This window comes from Bombus terrestris, chromosome 10 (genome assembly GCF_910591885.1).
Source record: "Bombus terrestris chromosome 10, iyBomTerr1.2, whole genome shotgun sequence".
NCBI lineage: Eukaryota > Metazoa > Arthropoda > Insecta > Hymenoptera > Apidae > Bombus > Bombus terrestris.
The window spans coordinates 8,902,054-8,919,168 of NC_063278.1; the positions used below are offsets into that span (position 1 = coordinate 8,902,054).

Below are 17,115 nucleotides of genomic sequence, written 5' to 3' on the forward strand. Positions count from 1 at the left end.
GTTAAAAATATGCTCGACAGTGACAACCACGTCATCTGGTGGAATTCGAGTTTGTTTCTTGCTCTATTCAATTATTCGATGATGGTCGACGAAGTTATTTTCACGCGTCTTTATTAGGCTGAATCACAGAGTTCCGTTTCGATGAATCGTTTGATTTCATCGGAATGAAAGCCGCTTCGATTATATTCTACTATCGAAATTAAGAAATTCTTTATCCGATATATCCGATCATTACGCGGCGAAGAAGAACATAAAGCAAAATTACAGAACTCCCAACAATCCTCATCTCCTTATACACTAAATAAACTTGTGTCGTAAACCGAGTTCCCATGTGACAAACTTTCTATATTACGTCGCAACGTGCCGTAAATCATCCAATTTCTCGCGATACACACAATTTCGTCCAATATCGGAAACATTTGGCTAAGTAGAAACGACTGAGCTATCACGAATCAAGGTATTAATCGGCGAATTAATTCGCAAGCGTAGCACGGAAGCCAGTTTCCCTGGTCGGCCGCAAGAACTTATCATTCCAAGCGTTTACACGGGGCCGGAAGTTTTTTAATCCGTGGAGCGCAACGGCATTTTGGAGGATGCTTTGGTCGCGAGATTTCTCGTCGAGACACGCCACGTCGTTGCTTCCGGGATCCTTCCTCGCCGAACCGAAAGTTCGCCGACGTCTCGGGGCAAAGTAGCCAAAGAGACGTCGACTCGCGTCGCTCGTTTCGACTTAATCGGGCCGAACTTTTTCCTTCCGCGGACAAAACCGTGTCTCCCGTCTCGCAGTGGCCCGCATTCCACCCCTTCCGGTGTCTGGCGGCTGGTTCCACTTCGGCTGGCCCGACTATCGAAAAACTTTTTACGCGATGAAACAATCGACGCGTTCACGGAATCGACAAATCCAGCGTGAAAATCGCGCCAGAGCAAGATTCCGTGTCTCAGACGTTTCTTGCAATGGATGGACAGTCGCTAGTCGCCGTTGCTTCGAGGAAATTGACGTTCCGCTTTTCGACGAAAGCTGCCCCTGTTCGATTGCAGCCGGAAACCGGAGATCAGACCGTGGCCTCGCTTCTCCAGATATTGTTCTACACGTGCATCCTCCTTCTCTTTGACGATACCAAGGTTTTAAGGGATTTGATGGATCCCTTTGTGGATTTCTTGCTTTGTGGGTCCATTTTGGTTTTGTTTGTGATTCAATCGGTGATATTGGAGAGAATCTTTGTGCGAGGCGTCACTTGTGCACGCGTATATAGGTTTTGTCATACGATATCGTTCAAACAATACACTGTACGATTATTTATATCAGAACGACAAGAACCGAATACGAGATTCGATTGATATTTACGAGCCAGCGTTAGGTCGAAATGTTTAAAGATAATCATAACTCAATGATTAAGAACAAATAAGCTGCTGATAAGATCTTTTTTTACATCAACTTCTGTACGGAATATTCTTATGATATTTTTAATCCAAGTTAAAGAATTGAAGAAAGCAGAGTGTAAATTATTCGAAGCTGAAGACGCTCGTTGCTTCCTTGTGCGAGACAGGTGGCACGACTCGATTAAACGGTGCGGATGAAAAAAGCGAGAACTTCGTCTCGGTTAACTCGTCGTTAATACATCGCCATTCGGAAGAAGAAGAAGGAAGCTGAGTAAAAAAGAAAGGAAAGAAAGGAAGATGAGGGGAAAGAGGAAAATCGAATGGCGCTGCTCGAAATCTCTCGAGCGAAAGTTCGCGGCGAAAGAGGAAAAATTCTCGATCGAAAGCTCGAGGCGGGCCGGCGTTGAGTCGAGTCGAACAAAAAGCTTGAAAGCATCTGCTCGTTCACGCCGCGGTAAGATTAAAAAGTTCTTCGATCGGCGAAGAGCTCGCGACAATATTACTCGCCGAGTGGCTCTGACAAACGAACGCGTGTGCACGCTCGAGAACTGTCGTAATACGACCTCGTTACAAGAACGTTTTCATTCCATGGAATATGAAACGTTGAATGGGAACGCGAATTTCGCCTACATACGTTTTGTACGTACTTTATTCTGACAATAGTGTCTCTCGTGTAAAACGTTGGTTGGTAGTAATTTATTGCTGAAAATGACGTGAGTCATGTAGTTGTATTCTACTGTTCATAATTATTCGAACGATGCATTTCTTATTACATAAGTTTGTACCTAACTTCGGCTGTAAAAGACGAGTAAGGATTACTTGCTATTTGTAAAACATATGCTGCTTTATTCGAGCAATGCACACTTTCGTTTCCGTTATATCATTTTTTAGGAATGACAGACGGTTGTTAGAAAGACAAAGTTTTCTTGATTACGTTTTCGTTGTCTCTTATGCGATAAGTTTTACAACGTTAAAATTAAAATATCTTCTAAACCAAACATTTTTTCCATCCAAGTATCTTAATACGATTTTTCAGAGAAATAAAAAATGAATAGGATGGTGTATACAAAATATACGGTTCCACTGAAGAAGATTGAGTTAGCTTTGAGATCACCCGGACGCCGCCACCTACGACGTCGCCGTATACATGAAAAGATTTCTCTTCTGGAACGGTGTATTTTTTGTTCGATCGAATTTTCCCCATTTCTTCCCGCTTTGGAGGAATCTTAATCGATCGTTTTATAAAAGCTACCCGGTATGTGTTCCAAACTTTAATTATTCAAGCAACGTGTATTGACTACCGAATAATCACGAGCAGATAATATTGGTTCTTTGAGTGTCTTGAATTAATTAAAAGTAATTTTATTTTCTCAGAAAACGATACTGTCTTTTCTATCTGATTCTAAGAAATTTATGATATCATGATAAACTAGTCGAAAGACAGATTTAATGTGATTCATAAAACGATACGCACCGTGACTCATAGTAGCTCATTTAGCCATGTAATTCGGCACGTAAACGATTGTAACAAAATCAACACGTAGAATTCTTCGGAACTTCAAAATATCTGTTGAAGTAGACGATAAGATTAGAAATTTGCTTTTTCATCCACATCCATGCAATTTCAATCTTTCCGCAACAAGTCTCCCAAGTGCTACGAACCGTGACCAATAAAAGGGCCCCAGCAACAAATGGCGCCATAAGATGTATAATAAAATTCGTACGCGGCAGAAGGCGTGGTAAGGTCTCGCGTTTATGACGCGTACGCTCGAGACAGATGGTCAGGTAACGTAAAAGTGCTTGGATAATGCGAGCGATTCTTTCCGAATCTCGTAAATCCTGCAGACTCGACCGACTGACGCCACCGAAGAAACTTAATATCGTGCTTAAATGTTGAAACGTTGTTAAAAAACGTTCTGTCAATGTGCTAGATGGAAGGTTAGAAGGTTCGTCATATTTCTATTTCACCTTGAAATTTCGCTTCGAGTTAAATAGTTGGGAATTAAAAATGAAAATGTCGCAAAAAGAAAAGAAAAACGTAAAAAATTCAGGATTTTGTTATCGAAAAAGCATTAAGATCGAATTTCGAAAGAACGAAAAGAGTTGCCCGTTATTCCGGGATCGTTTACCTCGGAGAATCGAACGAGAGTGACGAGGGCAATTTGTCAAAGGGAATTCGGGCCAATTAATGGTATCGACGTTCGACGTTCCGCGTGAAAAGTGATGACGTACGCTTATTAATTGTGCGTCAGCGTAAATACAAATACGATGGTGGCGTGGAACGTCCGCGGGAAAAGTTTCGGCTATGGTCGTGTTGGTATATCGATTAAACCGTAATTATTCCGCGGAAATTGCGTCCGATAGTTGTAAACATAATTTTGGCTGCGGCCAACGTACGGCCAACTTTATTTGAATCGATACAATTTGAAATAGACGACTTCCTGCTTGCTTCCCACTCTCCCTTCGCTCATTTCGTGTCTCCTTCTTTTTCGCGAAATATTAATTAAACCCGTAAAATATCGGCGCGGGATGTAATCGAATCGCAATGGCTGGGTAAGTTTAAATTACGCGTGCGTGGAAAACGATGTATGCATGCGGAATTTAATTGACGATTAGATCGAACAACATATTTATTTACATAGTGCAATTAAATTTTCAGTTCAGCTTCCTTCAGATCCTCATCAATTATAATATCGCTTATGACCGAAAAGTTTCCTAGAAAAATTGCTAATACGCATTTGTGATAAACACAGTGTGCAATCCAATGTATCTTCAAATTATATGGCGGAATTGTTATAAAGTTTCTATTCATTTTATAAACGTAAAAAGAAGAAGGTTTCTTTTTTAAGAGCTCCAGCTTCTTTTTTAAAAGACGTGAAAACCGAGGTTTCTAAAAGAATTTCGATTCCCAACGCAATTCATACAAATCACAATTTTGTCTTATGAATGCATTTCCCAGAAAGTTCCACAATAGAAATAGGATTGCGAATAAAAATTTCCACGATTAATAAAATTACGGTATTCGATAAAAATACTGGCGATTATATCTGCGACTCGATTGCTGATCTTCTTAAGTGAAAAAGAACTTTTTACAACGTATTCGTCCACTTTTGGGATCGAAATGATGTTCCTAAGTCCCCGAGATATTTCAATTCCGTCGATTCTTGAGAAAAAAAGCTCGATAAGAGGCGGCCGACCTAGATTTCAGACATTGCGTTGTCGGGATCCGATTCACGGCGACGAGAAATCGATCGAGCCAGTCGGTTTTCCAAGTAAAATGAAGACACGAGACGTGTCGTCGGAAGGGAAATCCTTTCCATTATTTACCACCGGGTATGCTAGCTCTGGAAATAGACGTGTCTCGATGCGCGCTGCCTCACGAGGTTAGGTGAGTTTCGAAAAGTCACCGATCCGTATCTGGGTAATCGATCCACCGATACCATATGAAGCTCTATTCTTGCATTGACATTATCAATTTTCATGTTGTGGTAACTTTGACTTTTTGAATAAATATTTCAATATTTAATAACTTACTGTCTTCAATTAAATTCATTACGAGTAATTCTATCGAATTGGTAGGAAAATTATTGTATCCTTCTTTACGAGAACTTTATTACTTGAACACGAGGTAAGCTCGACTAATATAATTAATCTTCTTATAGGTTTCGAATTTATTTCTACTTAAACCGTTCCGTAATATAATCCGAATGAATGATAATTAAAGTTTCCTTATACAATTCCTTAATCCCTTTTGTACACGCGAACCTTGTCCCGATGGAAATTCTTGTTAACGAGATACGTATCGATAATTTTTCAAAATACACCTGTACTCACAGTAAACTACTAACCGAATTCATAAAAGTAGACGAATAACTGTTAACGATTTATAATATGACAGCGTAGAAAATGACAATCACGATCACAACCTGAAGACACCGTTTGTACCATTTACTGGTAACTAATTATAACAAAAAGGGATTCCGTTTTTGTGGGGAGCTTAATATGAGAGAACGAGAATTATCTATTTAAGAAACAAGTACAAAGTAACGCAAAAAGGTTCGCGAGCATCAAAGAATAATGAGTCAGAAGAGGTTCGCCCATTCTCGCCGTTATCCTCCTTCCGTTTGCAAGCCGAAAATCGTGTCAGACAACGAAGGATCGTCCAGCGGAACGCTTTCCATCAAGGCACTCCACCGCGGTGAGATATTTTCCATCAACACGACGGAGATCCCTTCGTGTTTTCCGGCAACCTTTCATTACCCTCGTCACACGAATCTGTTTCAGTCCTCAGCTCCGCACTTTCCCGGCGCATTAACGCGTGAAACCCGACGGGGGCGGTCTACCATCACCCTCTTCCCTCTGGATTTATACGAGCCACGCCGTCAAGACACGACCAACAATAGGAATTTCGGAAACCAGCAAGGTTTCTACCGTCGAGCAAACTCGCGAACCGATAGTTTCCTTGTTCAAGGGCTGATCGTTGAAGGGTTAACGATATATTTGTTTTCCTGATTTCTCCGTATAGCTGGGTTTTGAGGGTTCGACGTCAGTTCTCATTTGGATGGACGTGCGGATATTAATTGTGGATTATAAATCATAGTAGCGTACGTTGATTACATTTTTATAAATATTCCTTTCATGATTGAAGTGTTGTCATAAACGTGTTTTTTCTTAAGCAAAAAGAAAAAAAATGAAAAATACTCTATCCAGCGATAATATGAATATCTTCATAACGGATATAATAATTGTAGTAAAACCAGTAACAATTCCAAAAACATTTCTAAATGCTACTAAAAAAGTGTAAAGAAAATTGATCTATAGAGAACAGAGGGTTTGAATATTTATACCATCATACATCCCACAAAGGTTTTCATCTTTCTTTTCTTTTTTTTTCACTCTTCTAGAAACGTAAATGGCCCTATTCCTCAAAAAACCACCTCATTCATGAAAAAAGCTGTTCACTAAAAGCCAACACTGCTACCACACTTATGTATCTTCTTCTCTTACACGAGGCATTCATCGTGCAACTGCAGTTTACCGAGTATGTTCCCCTGAATCGTGGCACATAAACAGAACAGAGGATAGCAAAGAAGGAAGATCAAAAGCCAGGGCGGCTCTTCTGTCTCTCGGAAATCCCCTAATAAACAAAGAAAAGCCTTAACCAAACCGTCGAGTACCTACATTGAGCTGAGAATGTGGTCCAAATTTCTTGCATCCTTCCGGACCATGTTCTACGATGTGAAACGTTCCCCGGAAGTGACAATCAAGAGGCTGGTTCTCGGAAGATATCCGAGGAAAAAATTTCACGAGGAGAAACCACCTCGTCTCTGATGTCCATTCTCGACGAAAAGTGATCAAGTAGCTGGTGAGCGTTTCAAAGCGACCAACATCCGGCTTCCTTTCTTTCTCCAACTTTCCTCTTGGGACTCCAAGGCCCCGTGTTTACGTTAATTAGCTCGCTGAAACCGCGCCACCGGCTGCAAAGGGAACGAGTACGTGTATACGAGACTCACGGAATGAGACTGATCTCTTCTTTACTGGATGTTCCAACGTTGGCAAATGTTGCTACTGATAATCCCGACTGTTTGCGAGAGTGACTCTTCTCTGTTTGGCAATTCGTGGCCATAGTAAATCAACTAAGATTCGCGTAGCGGAAGATTTGATAATTTGTTTGGTGGTCGTATGGTTGACTTTGAGTAAAATTTAATGGAGACTGTAAATTTAACGAATTTATTGCGAGAGAAATTGCGTAAGATTATTTGAAACAGTAGAATATTAAATGAGCTTACTATAACTTGTCAAAATCTGTTATCAGTTCATTTTTAATGGTCTGCGTCTAGAAATAGATTTCTGCTAGAAACAGATTAACATAGCGAATAATTTACTGTTGAATCGGTGATCTCTGCAAAGTGAATTTTTGCAATAAATATCTCGCTATTTCTATATATATTTCAGATTCGTTTAAAATTTACACAGTCTCATATCTTCATAAAGTATTCTATAAGTATTGAAATACTTACGCGAACCATTCTATGTTTCATGCACCGAATGTATTAATTAATTAATTAGATTTTCTATTATTTTTTCCAGTCATAATCCTTGATTCCCCTAAGCTGAACGTTGAATTGAATATCAAAGGATACGTGTTTCTTTATTTCTTACTTCATTCTGTTCTTTAATTAATTTCTTGTTTAATTCTTATTTCTTTGGTTGGATCCGATTGTACTTTCGCCGTGTACATTTATTATGCCAGTGTTTAATATTCCGTGTACAAATCTGGTAAAGTAATGAGTAATCAAAATGTTTTCACAAATTAACAACAGAACTTTGTTCTCTTATTGTTCGCCGACAATAAATTCTTAGTCCGTTTCGCGAACCAAGTCTAAAAGGTCCCGACACCAAACTGCTCACTTTGAATACATAACTCTAAAACTTGTTCACCCGGTATCGACCTACTTTGCGGAATTAAAATTCCGTATCTGTCCTATAGTTCGACTACATTAAGTTGCATCGTACTTTAACGAACGTCTTGATCAATTCCCATTTCGAAGCACATTTTCAAAAACAATTAAGCTTTACGAGCAAATACGTTTCTTTGTAATAAACAAAAAGTAGATCGTGAACAACACTTAAAATAATCTTCAGTTCTCCGATTTGTGGAAATACGACGTGGAAATATCAATTATCCTTGCTACGAGCTTGGTGTCGATAGTTTTTCATAGAAATTGTCCTTCGATCGGAGATTAAGCAATTCGTGTCACGATATTTCTGTACTAACGCGAAAAACGCGAAAGATAATAATGCTAGTTACTACTTTGCGGTGCTGATAAGACGCGACTTTATCGCACAAGCTTTATGAAATTCAATTTTCCAAATTATGGAAAAAGATGGCGATATGGGTTTATTTTCTTATATTTATATTCTTTGGGGTGTAAGTTGCCGCGTCTCATGAATGGCTGATCAGAAAGTATATTTCAAAATCATTGTGCTCGCATGATATCACGTGCAAAGGAAAGGATAATATTGCGATTTAAAAACATTAACTGTCAGCATGGCGCCTCGTGATGGATTCATGAGAGCAAAGCTGCCTATTGTGCAACAAGTTTTTCCCTTAACACTCTTGCTTCTACTTGCGAAGATCTAGAAGATCTCACAGACCACAAATTTTCTTTACAATATCGTCAAATTTCACGGCATCTCTTAGAAGAAAAGGAGCTCAACCTTCCACTCCTAACCAACCCTTAACTACAAGTTTCTATAATTTTTCACTGAATATCTAATCATAACATTAATCGTGACATTAAAATCATATGAGTTCGTAAATTAAGGAATTATTACAATTAAGAGATTAAGACTCCAAGTGGCGAGACAAATCGTTTAACACAGTAAGAGCGTGAATGAAAGGAAATATGTATCTCATGTCAACATTTCCCAAAATTCTATCAGCAACGTGCCATTTCCTAACCGGAAGTACTCCGTCGTGTCTGCCGTAAAACGCATTTGTTCTGTTTTTCTTGTAAACTTAGGCTAATCTAAAAACCGTGTTTCAAAATACTTTTGTGGAAGGTAGCCACGAATCGTGCCTGTTCGTGGAATACGCATCTGAAATGAAAATACGTGGGGGAAAGATAGGCTGACACGGTGCCAAACGCGGGTTCGTTCGTCCAGGAAGACGTTAAACGGGATATAAACGCGACGATTAATTTTCTAGCACGATTTTTCTACGGCCGGTTGGCCATTATCTGATTGGAACCAACGCGTTCCAGTCATTTTGGCCAGCAGCCGGCATATTTTCCCAATGTAACACGCGCTTTTTGGCTTTCTTGTAGCGTGAAATTTGTTTTACGAATGTGAGGTAGAGAATTTAAGAGACTCTGCCACGCTTTGGATCGATAGAAACTACGTTGCGATAATGTAGATAATCTAACGATTACACTTTACGTCGTACGATAAATTTGATTCGAATTATTTCTGTCCCTACAAACGAAACGTCTAGATTTTGAGTTGCGGTTATTTTTCATCGTTGTTATTATGCGCGTTATTACGGTCTGTTGGCTTGAAACAAAAGGCTATGCGTAGATTATCGCGTTATTAATAGTTGCTGATCTGAAGAGTGTTTGGTCGCAAGATAATCGATACATGGCGTAAGAGTCTTTGAATCGTTAATTAGTGTGAAAGAACCTTAGATCGAAGAACTAAAATTGTGTTTCAAAGATCTTGCGTTATCGAGAACCTTACCTACTGTCATATTTAAAAAGAAAATTAATTAACGCTAGAACTACCGATAGTTAACACGAGGCTATTTCTACCAAAACCAATCGAAATGACCGGTCTCGAAAAAATACGTAATAATAGAATATTTTTATATTTATTGATTTATTACTTTCTTACAGGAGGAATTCCATGTTATGTAGTAGATTTTTGGTATTATTAATCCACCTGGGATCATGATCCCTAAATAAGGGTTGACACATTTATAAAATTGTAGAATCAGTTATTTTGACGGGTGTGGTATTTCTAGTGTTAGCGTCTAGCAATCTAGCGATTGATCCGGAATTTTCCTGATAACTAATATCATCATATTGAATGATACGCGGTAAAAATTTAAAAAACGCGTGGCAAGTTGTGTAGAACGAGGAAACTGGTTAATTAGGGTTCGATAAACAAATTGCAGGATCCTTTTACACTTTGACAAGTACCAGTCATTTTGACTGCTACTGGTATAAGTAGCCTTGATACAACATTATTTTCAGTTTGAATACATAAAAAGCAAAATAAAATTCATTATATTATTCCTTTAGTTATCGTTGCGAAAGTCATTACATCATTGCGGAAAGAAAATATAACATGAAGAAAGAATTTTAAAATAAAATTGTAAAACCGGTCAATTTGACTGGTGTGGTAGTTTTAGTGTTAACTATCCAAAATTTATTTCTAACGTAACGTACGTAAAAATGTCAATCTCTTTATATTTCGATCAATGATCGAAATTCAATTTTCCTAACCGATGACGTTCTCACTTCGGAATTTATTCCATTTCACGTAGCTCCGTTTTAATCTTGGATCTTGTAAAACAAGGCAAACTCTGTTTATCATCCCTTTATCTGGTTTCCAATGAACTACTAAGCGACGAAGTAGCGAAATTTCCGAACGCCAATTACAAGGAAGTTCTTGTCGGAACTTAATTGCTACTTACCCGCGAGAATTATTGCGGCCACGGAACACGTTAACTTGCAAAGGAATCGGTGAATTTCCGTCGCGAAGCGATCGTCGAATCGTCGAGTCGTCGCACGATTGTCTAATATCGGGGCACACACGAGCGTGACAAATCCCAGATTACTTTCACGGCGAACAATACGGTACGGGATGCGTAGAGAGCGGAACCGAGCTGTTAATTTCCTGTCGCGGAAGCAAACAGGCGACAAGCCAGCTAGAAACAAAGGTTCGCGAGGGATCTTTACTCTGTACACGCCTCGACGCCCTCCGTCCCTCGACCCTATCGTCGGTCTGCCCTTTGTTTTTCCACTCCGTTATAATTCACTCTTAACTCACCGCGTTTCGTCGTTGCGGAGAAAAATGCGATCGACATTGTGACATCGTTTTCGAAACGGTGGTTAAATGCGAGTTGTGTTGGCGATGTAAACCGTGAATTTTCATTCCATCTACCGGATCTGCACCGAATACATCTACCGGAATCTGTAACATAATAAACGTGCAAAAGAAATTTTCGAACCAATCGGAATATTATAGCGAAAGAGAATGCAGCTGAACGTTTAATCACGGCGACAGAATTAAGAAATAAATTATTCAAGTGAAGATAAATTAGAAACTAACGAATACGTTTAACGTTTCAAATTTCTGTCACAATAAAGCGTAATGCGACTAAACAGTCGGTGGAACAAACAGCAGCTAATAAATAGATTATTCAATTGTGAACAAGCATACTAAAAATTATATGCACTCTCATATACTATATACAAGTTTATTAGAACTACTAATAAAACAGAGCGGTAAACACATCTATAGGAAACAAAACAAATTTTCTAGCTATGAAAATTAATTTCACCTCTCCGATATTATAATGAGTACCTTACTTTGAATATCTCGTATATTGTACGCCCATAGTCGAAGTGCGATATCAATAAAGAAAAATCGCAAACGCTTAACCAGAAAGAAAAAGAAGAAAAGGAAAAAGAAAGAACAATTAATCATTTCCAAATTAAGAACAGATCTATCCCTGTTCGCAGACCTTATAATGATCCACTTTTTCCGGAAACAGCCATCTTCCTAGCCACGTTACATCTACTTTTTCACGCGGACAAAACACACGAACACCGCACCGTGGTCGGTGTGGCAAAAACGTTCCCAGCCGGTCGTTCATCGCGCAGAACGATCCTGTCCGTTTTTCAGAACATTTGTCGGCCGGTCACGAAACAGACCCGTCATTTTGTCGCCGGTCGTGTATCAGATCGTGCAACGGACGAGCATTGTATTCTCCTGCACGACTTTGTCCCCGTCGACCGGTGGTAATCGTTTAGCCCTTCCGCAATAGCGCGAATAGATCACGAACGATTATGAGAAACGCACGTTGCCTGTGTCCTGGTGTTAAGTAGGCCGCGAGTCGTAAAATTACAAGGCGCTGTCCCCTGTTTCATCGTAATTTCACGGACTATGGATCGTACTGATAACGGACCTCGTAACGCAGCAACACGGGTTCGAGACTTAATGAACGGAGTTGCGTCGATAGACGCTTGAATTTTCATGCAGCCACGACTCGACCTCGACCCTTTCCTTCTTCCACTTTAGGCGGAGAGAGGGCGGAAAGAACCGCGTGAACGCCTCGCGACAATTGCTCGTTTCCGGTTCGACCGGAGGCTTTGCACTTGGACACGAAGGTTTCGCGAACTTAGTGGCCTTGTGAACTGTCTTCGTCGAAGAATTTTAATCTTTTACGACCCTTTGTTCTTCTCTACGTTGCATTTGTTTTTTGTCGAAAGTTTGGACTTTTTTTGTGGGGACGTGATCGAGATAATTAAATATATCCGGTATGCTATAGGATGAGTTAAGGTAAAGTTATGTTGTATTAACAAAGATATTTCTTTTAACGAAGAAAAAGAGAGACCACGCCAAAGGAAATGATAAAGTTTCAGTTTGCTTCGGTTTTAGAATGGTACCATAGAGCGTTTTAATCTAAACTAAATAATGAAGGAATAATAGATCTCTGACAGTTCGGAACTTTGAAGAATTTTCACTCTCAGAGCGATTAAACTTGGAATTATTAGCTGTTGTAGTGGATTCGCCGGTTGATCGAAAACGTTACGACTGTTGTTGCGAAGCGTGCGTGTTCTGATTCGGAACGAATGAATTCGCGGTCGGTTGTGGACGTTTCGACGAGCAAAGTTTCCAGCACAAGGAAATTTCCAATTCACCTCGAAAGCCTCGTCACACGGAGATCAGTTAGAAAGTTTACCGATTACGTTTCCATTGCCTTATCAGATATTGGCCTTCCTGAGAGTGCGCAAGTACCTGCTACTTCTGGACTTACGTTCCATCGATTCTATTGACCAAATAAAAAGAGTTCATAAGATACAGATACTTCGTATCAGCCAGATATATCAGAGGATTATTTTGTATGAATAATTATCCCAGTCTTTATTTCATAGTCTCAAGTTCTAACTTCAGTCTGATCTAAATAGGTGAAAATACCAGAAACTGTGAAATTAAACAATCTGACACAATTTTATATAAAAATCTTCACCTCCGCACTATATATAATATCACTGCAACTCCTAAATTCTTCGAAACAACTTACGACAACCTTTAACAACGATTTTATATAAAACGAGATACGTAGGTACTTTGAACCCTCAAATTTTTCAGCCGATGTAATACTTGCGTGTCACGTTATCCAAAAGTGACAAAGTACCTTGTAGTCCTCCCCTCCTTAAAAAAGGGGGGAAGGAGAGAAAGGTGAAAAAATCGCGTAGAAACTGGCGGGTAAAATTGCCGGGCGAAGAAATCCTCGACAACACGGAAACACGCAAGAAATTTGATCTGCAAGCTCGGATATTAAACTCGTAGGGGGAGAAAGCGAGAAAGATGAAGAGAGGGTTTGCTACATACGGGACCCCTAGTCAGCTTCAGACGAAAGTCCAAAGATGAGAAAGCATCGCTACCATACGGCGGACCTCTGATATCAAAGGTAGGAAGATAAGAGAGGCTCCTCGTCGAGATTGGCACTCGAGATTGATACACGCGTGCTTGATTTTCGCTTGTTCTTTGAAGAGACTCGCCGGCCGCTCGATGCCTCCACCTTTCCTCTCTGTTCCGTTTTACGAGATATCATTGCGAGGAGCAGGCTGGAGATTGCCTTGAGTCCCTTTCGAATTTCACGGGAATCGCGAGATTCTGGATCGTTCGTGCGAGGTAGGAGGAGACTTCTCTGAATGAAAAAAATTAGAAGAGAATATATAGGAGAAGAGGAAAGAATACATTCTTGTAGAATATTATTCTTCTAAATTTGTTTTAACCCTTCGATTTGTATACATTATACATACACAGATAGTTGCAGACGCCATCTTTCAACATCATGCAAGAAAATTTGTAGTATGTAGTGACTCGATAAACGGCTTAGATTACTGGTTTCGTTGGAAAGGCAAGATGCAAATCTATATAAAAATACAAGGTTAATGATAATGGAATATAGAAAGTGTTTTGTAATTTGTAAGAAGAAATAAGACAATAAACTCTTAGAAGCTATTTTATATCAATTGCTATAAAAATTAATCAGATTTCCGTATTGCATCACAATTTGATATATGTGAATTGGCGAGGTAAGAAACTCGTAAGATATAGCATAATGTACTCGTATAAATTGATACTATAGAAATGATTCACTCGATATTGGAAACTTAAGTATGTCGATATTGGCCGATCTATGTATTGATAAACCAAAAAATGTATCGCTGCAGAAATATTCTCCATCGCGCAAACGATGAATCATAATATTCGATTCACTTTTGTACAAACTTATCAAGATACATTTAAATTTGTCCGACGAATAATAGCATACTATTAACGGAATATTCCGAACACTGTTCCACAATTTAATAATCGCTGAACCTGTCAGACTGTTCAAAACCCTCGGCGACGTCCCCTGGGGTGCAAACACTGGTTCGAACGCGACCAAACTTTACGTGCTGTTTCCTTGGTGCGTGACCACGCAAGTCTGACCATTTGTATATTAGCTAGCTGCAGGTAGACGGAACCTGCAAGATTTGACGGGGGGCGTTTCCTATCCTAAAACTTCTGAAGACCCTAAAAAAGAAATCTAGTTTAAAGTTCGTTCTTAATGTATTCCTCTTCCCACGTTTACCTCCATAAGCCTTCCCAATTCCACGAAACACTAATCGAAGGAACGAATTTTTTTCCACCCACCGTTTCCAACTTCGGACCTTCGTCTAGATCAGAATATTGGAATTCTAGCCATTAACTGCTGTTCTTCGCTAGGAAGCATTGGCATTTAAGATAGCGCACTGGTAAGAAACATAAGAACGTTCACTCGCTTACAGGTGAAAAATGTAAGTCAGAATCCTTATCTTTCATAAAAGAGTGACCTTTAAATTCAACGCGTTGTCAGTAGATTTCACATTAATCTCATTGACATCTATTTCGTTAACGTCTTTACGGTACTGGCAACCTTTGAGCTTTCGAATCTGATCAGTGGGTTCGTATCTTGGTTTTATGTAATCGCAAGAGGAACAAGATCTTTAAAAAGTATGATTAGCAATCATTTGAAGAGATTTGATAACCACTGTTCTACCAGTACATCGATCAGTCTAATAAATAAAAACAATAAAACATCAGAGAAAAAAAAAAGAAAGAAAAAATAGAATTTTCAGTCTCGATATTCAACACCATCTTTCACCATTAAATGAATATATGGAAATTGTCCGTTTGAATATTGAGCACGGTCCAGTTTGGTCTCCCGATTGTTGTTTCAAACGGTGTAACAGCGAGCTCCATATTCCATACCTACCCGAGGCAGTGCAGGACGTTTCCAAACATCATTCGCGGAGAATCGGGGTATATCCAGGTCGCGATTCGACCTCCGGCTCGTACAATTAACGAAACACTTCGTTCAACGACGATTCGCCGGCGACCACGATCGCGTGTCTCTGTCCTCCTCTCGCTGCTGTTGAGCATTTTCTGTCGCGATAGGATCGTCGAGAGAACGGCGACGAGCGCACAAAAGCCGCGCAGATTGAACAATGGAATCCACGAAACGAGCGAGAACGATCGGTTTCTGTGAGAGAGCGGCTCAAAGATTCGCCGAGCACTATGCCCCGTGGGGTGCGGCCGCGTAATGCAGAAAAACGTTCGCCACAGAGCGAGACAGCAGTCGATAAAATTGTATCGTCCCAGAGGAGACTACGGCCGATGGCCAAACGGAAACCTTTAATCTCACGGATCCAGGTCACCGGTCCCGATGCATCATCCCAACTGCGTTGCACTGGCGATCATCGATCTTAACCGAACCGCCTCCGTAAGCAGATACGCTTTTTGTCCATTTCGCGGTAATGAAATGGCCGGGTGCACACGGACGGTGATACGAATGCGGACTTTTCTCTCGCGTTCACGCTACGCCCAGCCTGCTATCGCTTTTAATTTAGCGCTGCTTACAGAGAACGATGGAGCAAGCTTGGTGTTGGTTTCGAGTGGAAGTTTCGAAATGAAGGATTTCCAATAGAGACTAGCAGACGAGACAAAGTAGAGTTTTTTGATGAGAAAGTTTGTCGTATATCGTTCATTCCGATTCTCTATGCGTTTAATCGTTTTGATGCTTTAATACAATCGCTATACCTTATCGATACACGTGTCGATTGAATTATCTCGTTTAGATTACACAATACGATTTACCTACTTTTCTTGTAATGAATAATCTCACGAAAATAAGTAATTTATTTTCGAAGGAGTTTCATAACAGCTTTCTGAAGGTAATTCTCCATTTTGATTTTATTTCGACGATATTATAGTCTTGCCTGAGTTACGGTAGAATTCGGACGAAGCTCAAAGCCAACATTGAAACGCGCCGCTGTTACATGACCGATTCGTTGTTCACTGGGTTCGTATATCGATACATGTACGGTCGCACGTTTAATTCACCGCTTTCATCCGCGGGTAAACATCGAAGCTTGGCGATTTAATTGAATATCAAACAATAACCGAACCGCTCGATTCTATTTTATACCGATAAAAGCGACGCGTGGTCCTTTAAATCTTTGCCAAGTCTGATACGTTAACCCCGCTGCTTCTATTCGGTGGCACAATGTACGTGCATACATGTCCTGGTCCAGAATTTCGTGTAAAAGCACCATCCCGTCTTATAGTTGAGAGATAGCTCGAGATAGAAGAAACATCCTTGAAGCGCTGAATTCGTTTCGTGGAGAAAAGGTAACGGCTATCCGGGGATTTGGAGTAAACCCATTTTCACGGGGAACACCATCGCCCTTTACGCATCGAAATCTAATAATAACCGCATCATATACATATGCATGTGCATCGATTTGCGTTTCCGGGTGAACACACGCGAACTCGTAGCTACGGGGTGTTTCTAAAATATTTGATTCGCATTGAATATCATACTATTTAGTTGAAATAGAAAAGAAGCTAACCTTCTTCCTTCATATCAAACAATTCTCTTTCTCTAATATTTCGTGTCTGTCGCTGAATTAT

At 40.0% G+C, this 17,115-nt stretch overlaps 1 long non-coding RNA gene across 2 annotated transcripts in view; it reads right to left on the reverse strand.

The window, feature by feature from the left end:
• LOC110119611 overlaps positions 1 to 17,115 on the reverse strand; it is a 209,068-nt gene that overhangs the window by 77,469 nt on the left and 114,484 nt on the right. The window contains exon 3 of one of the 2 annotated variants that reach the window (XR_007225270.1): positions 10,577 to 11,076. This is a non-coding gene — a long non-coding RNA (uncharacterized LOC110119611). The remainder of the gene's footprint in view (positions 1 to 10,576; positions 11,077 to 17,115) is intronic. The other variant, XR_007225269.1, reaches the window with a different exon arrangement.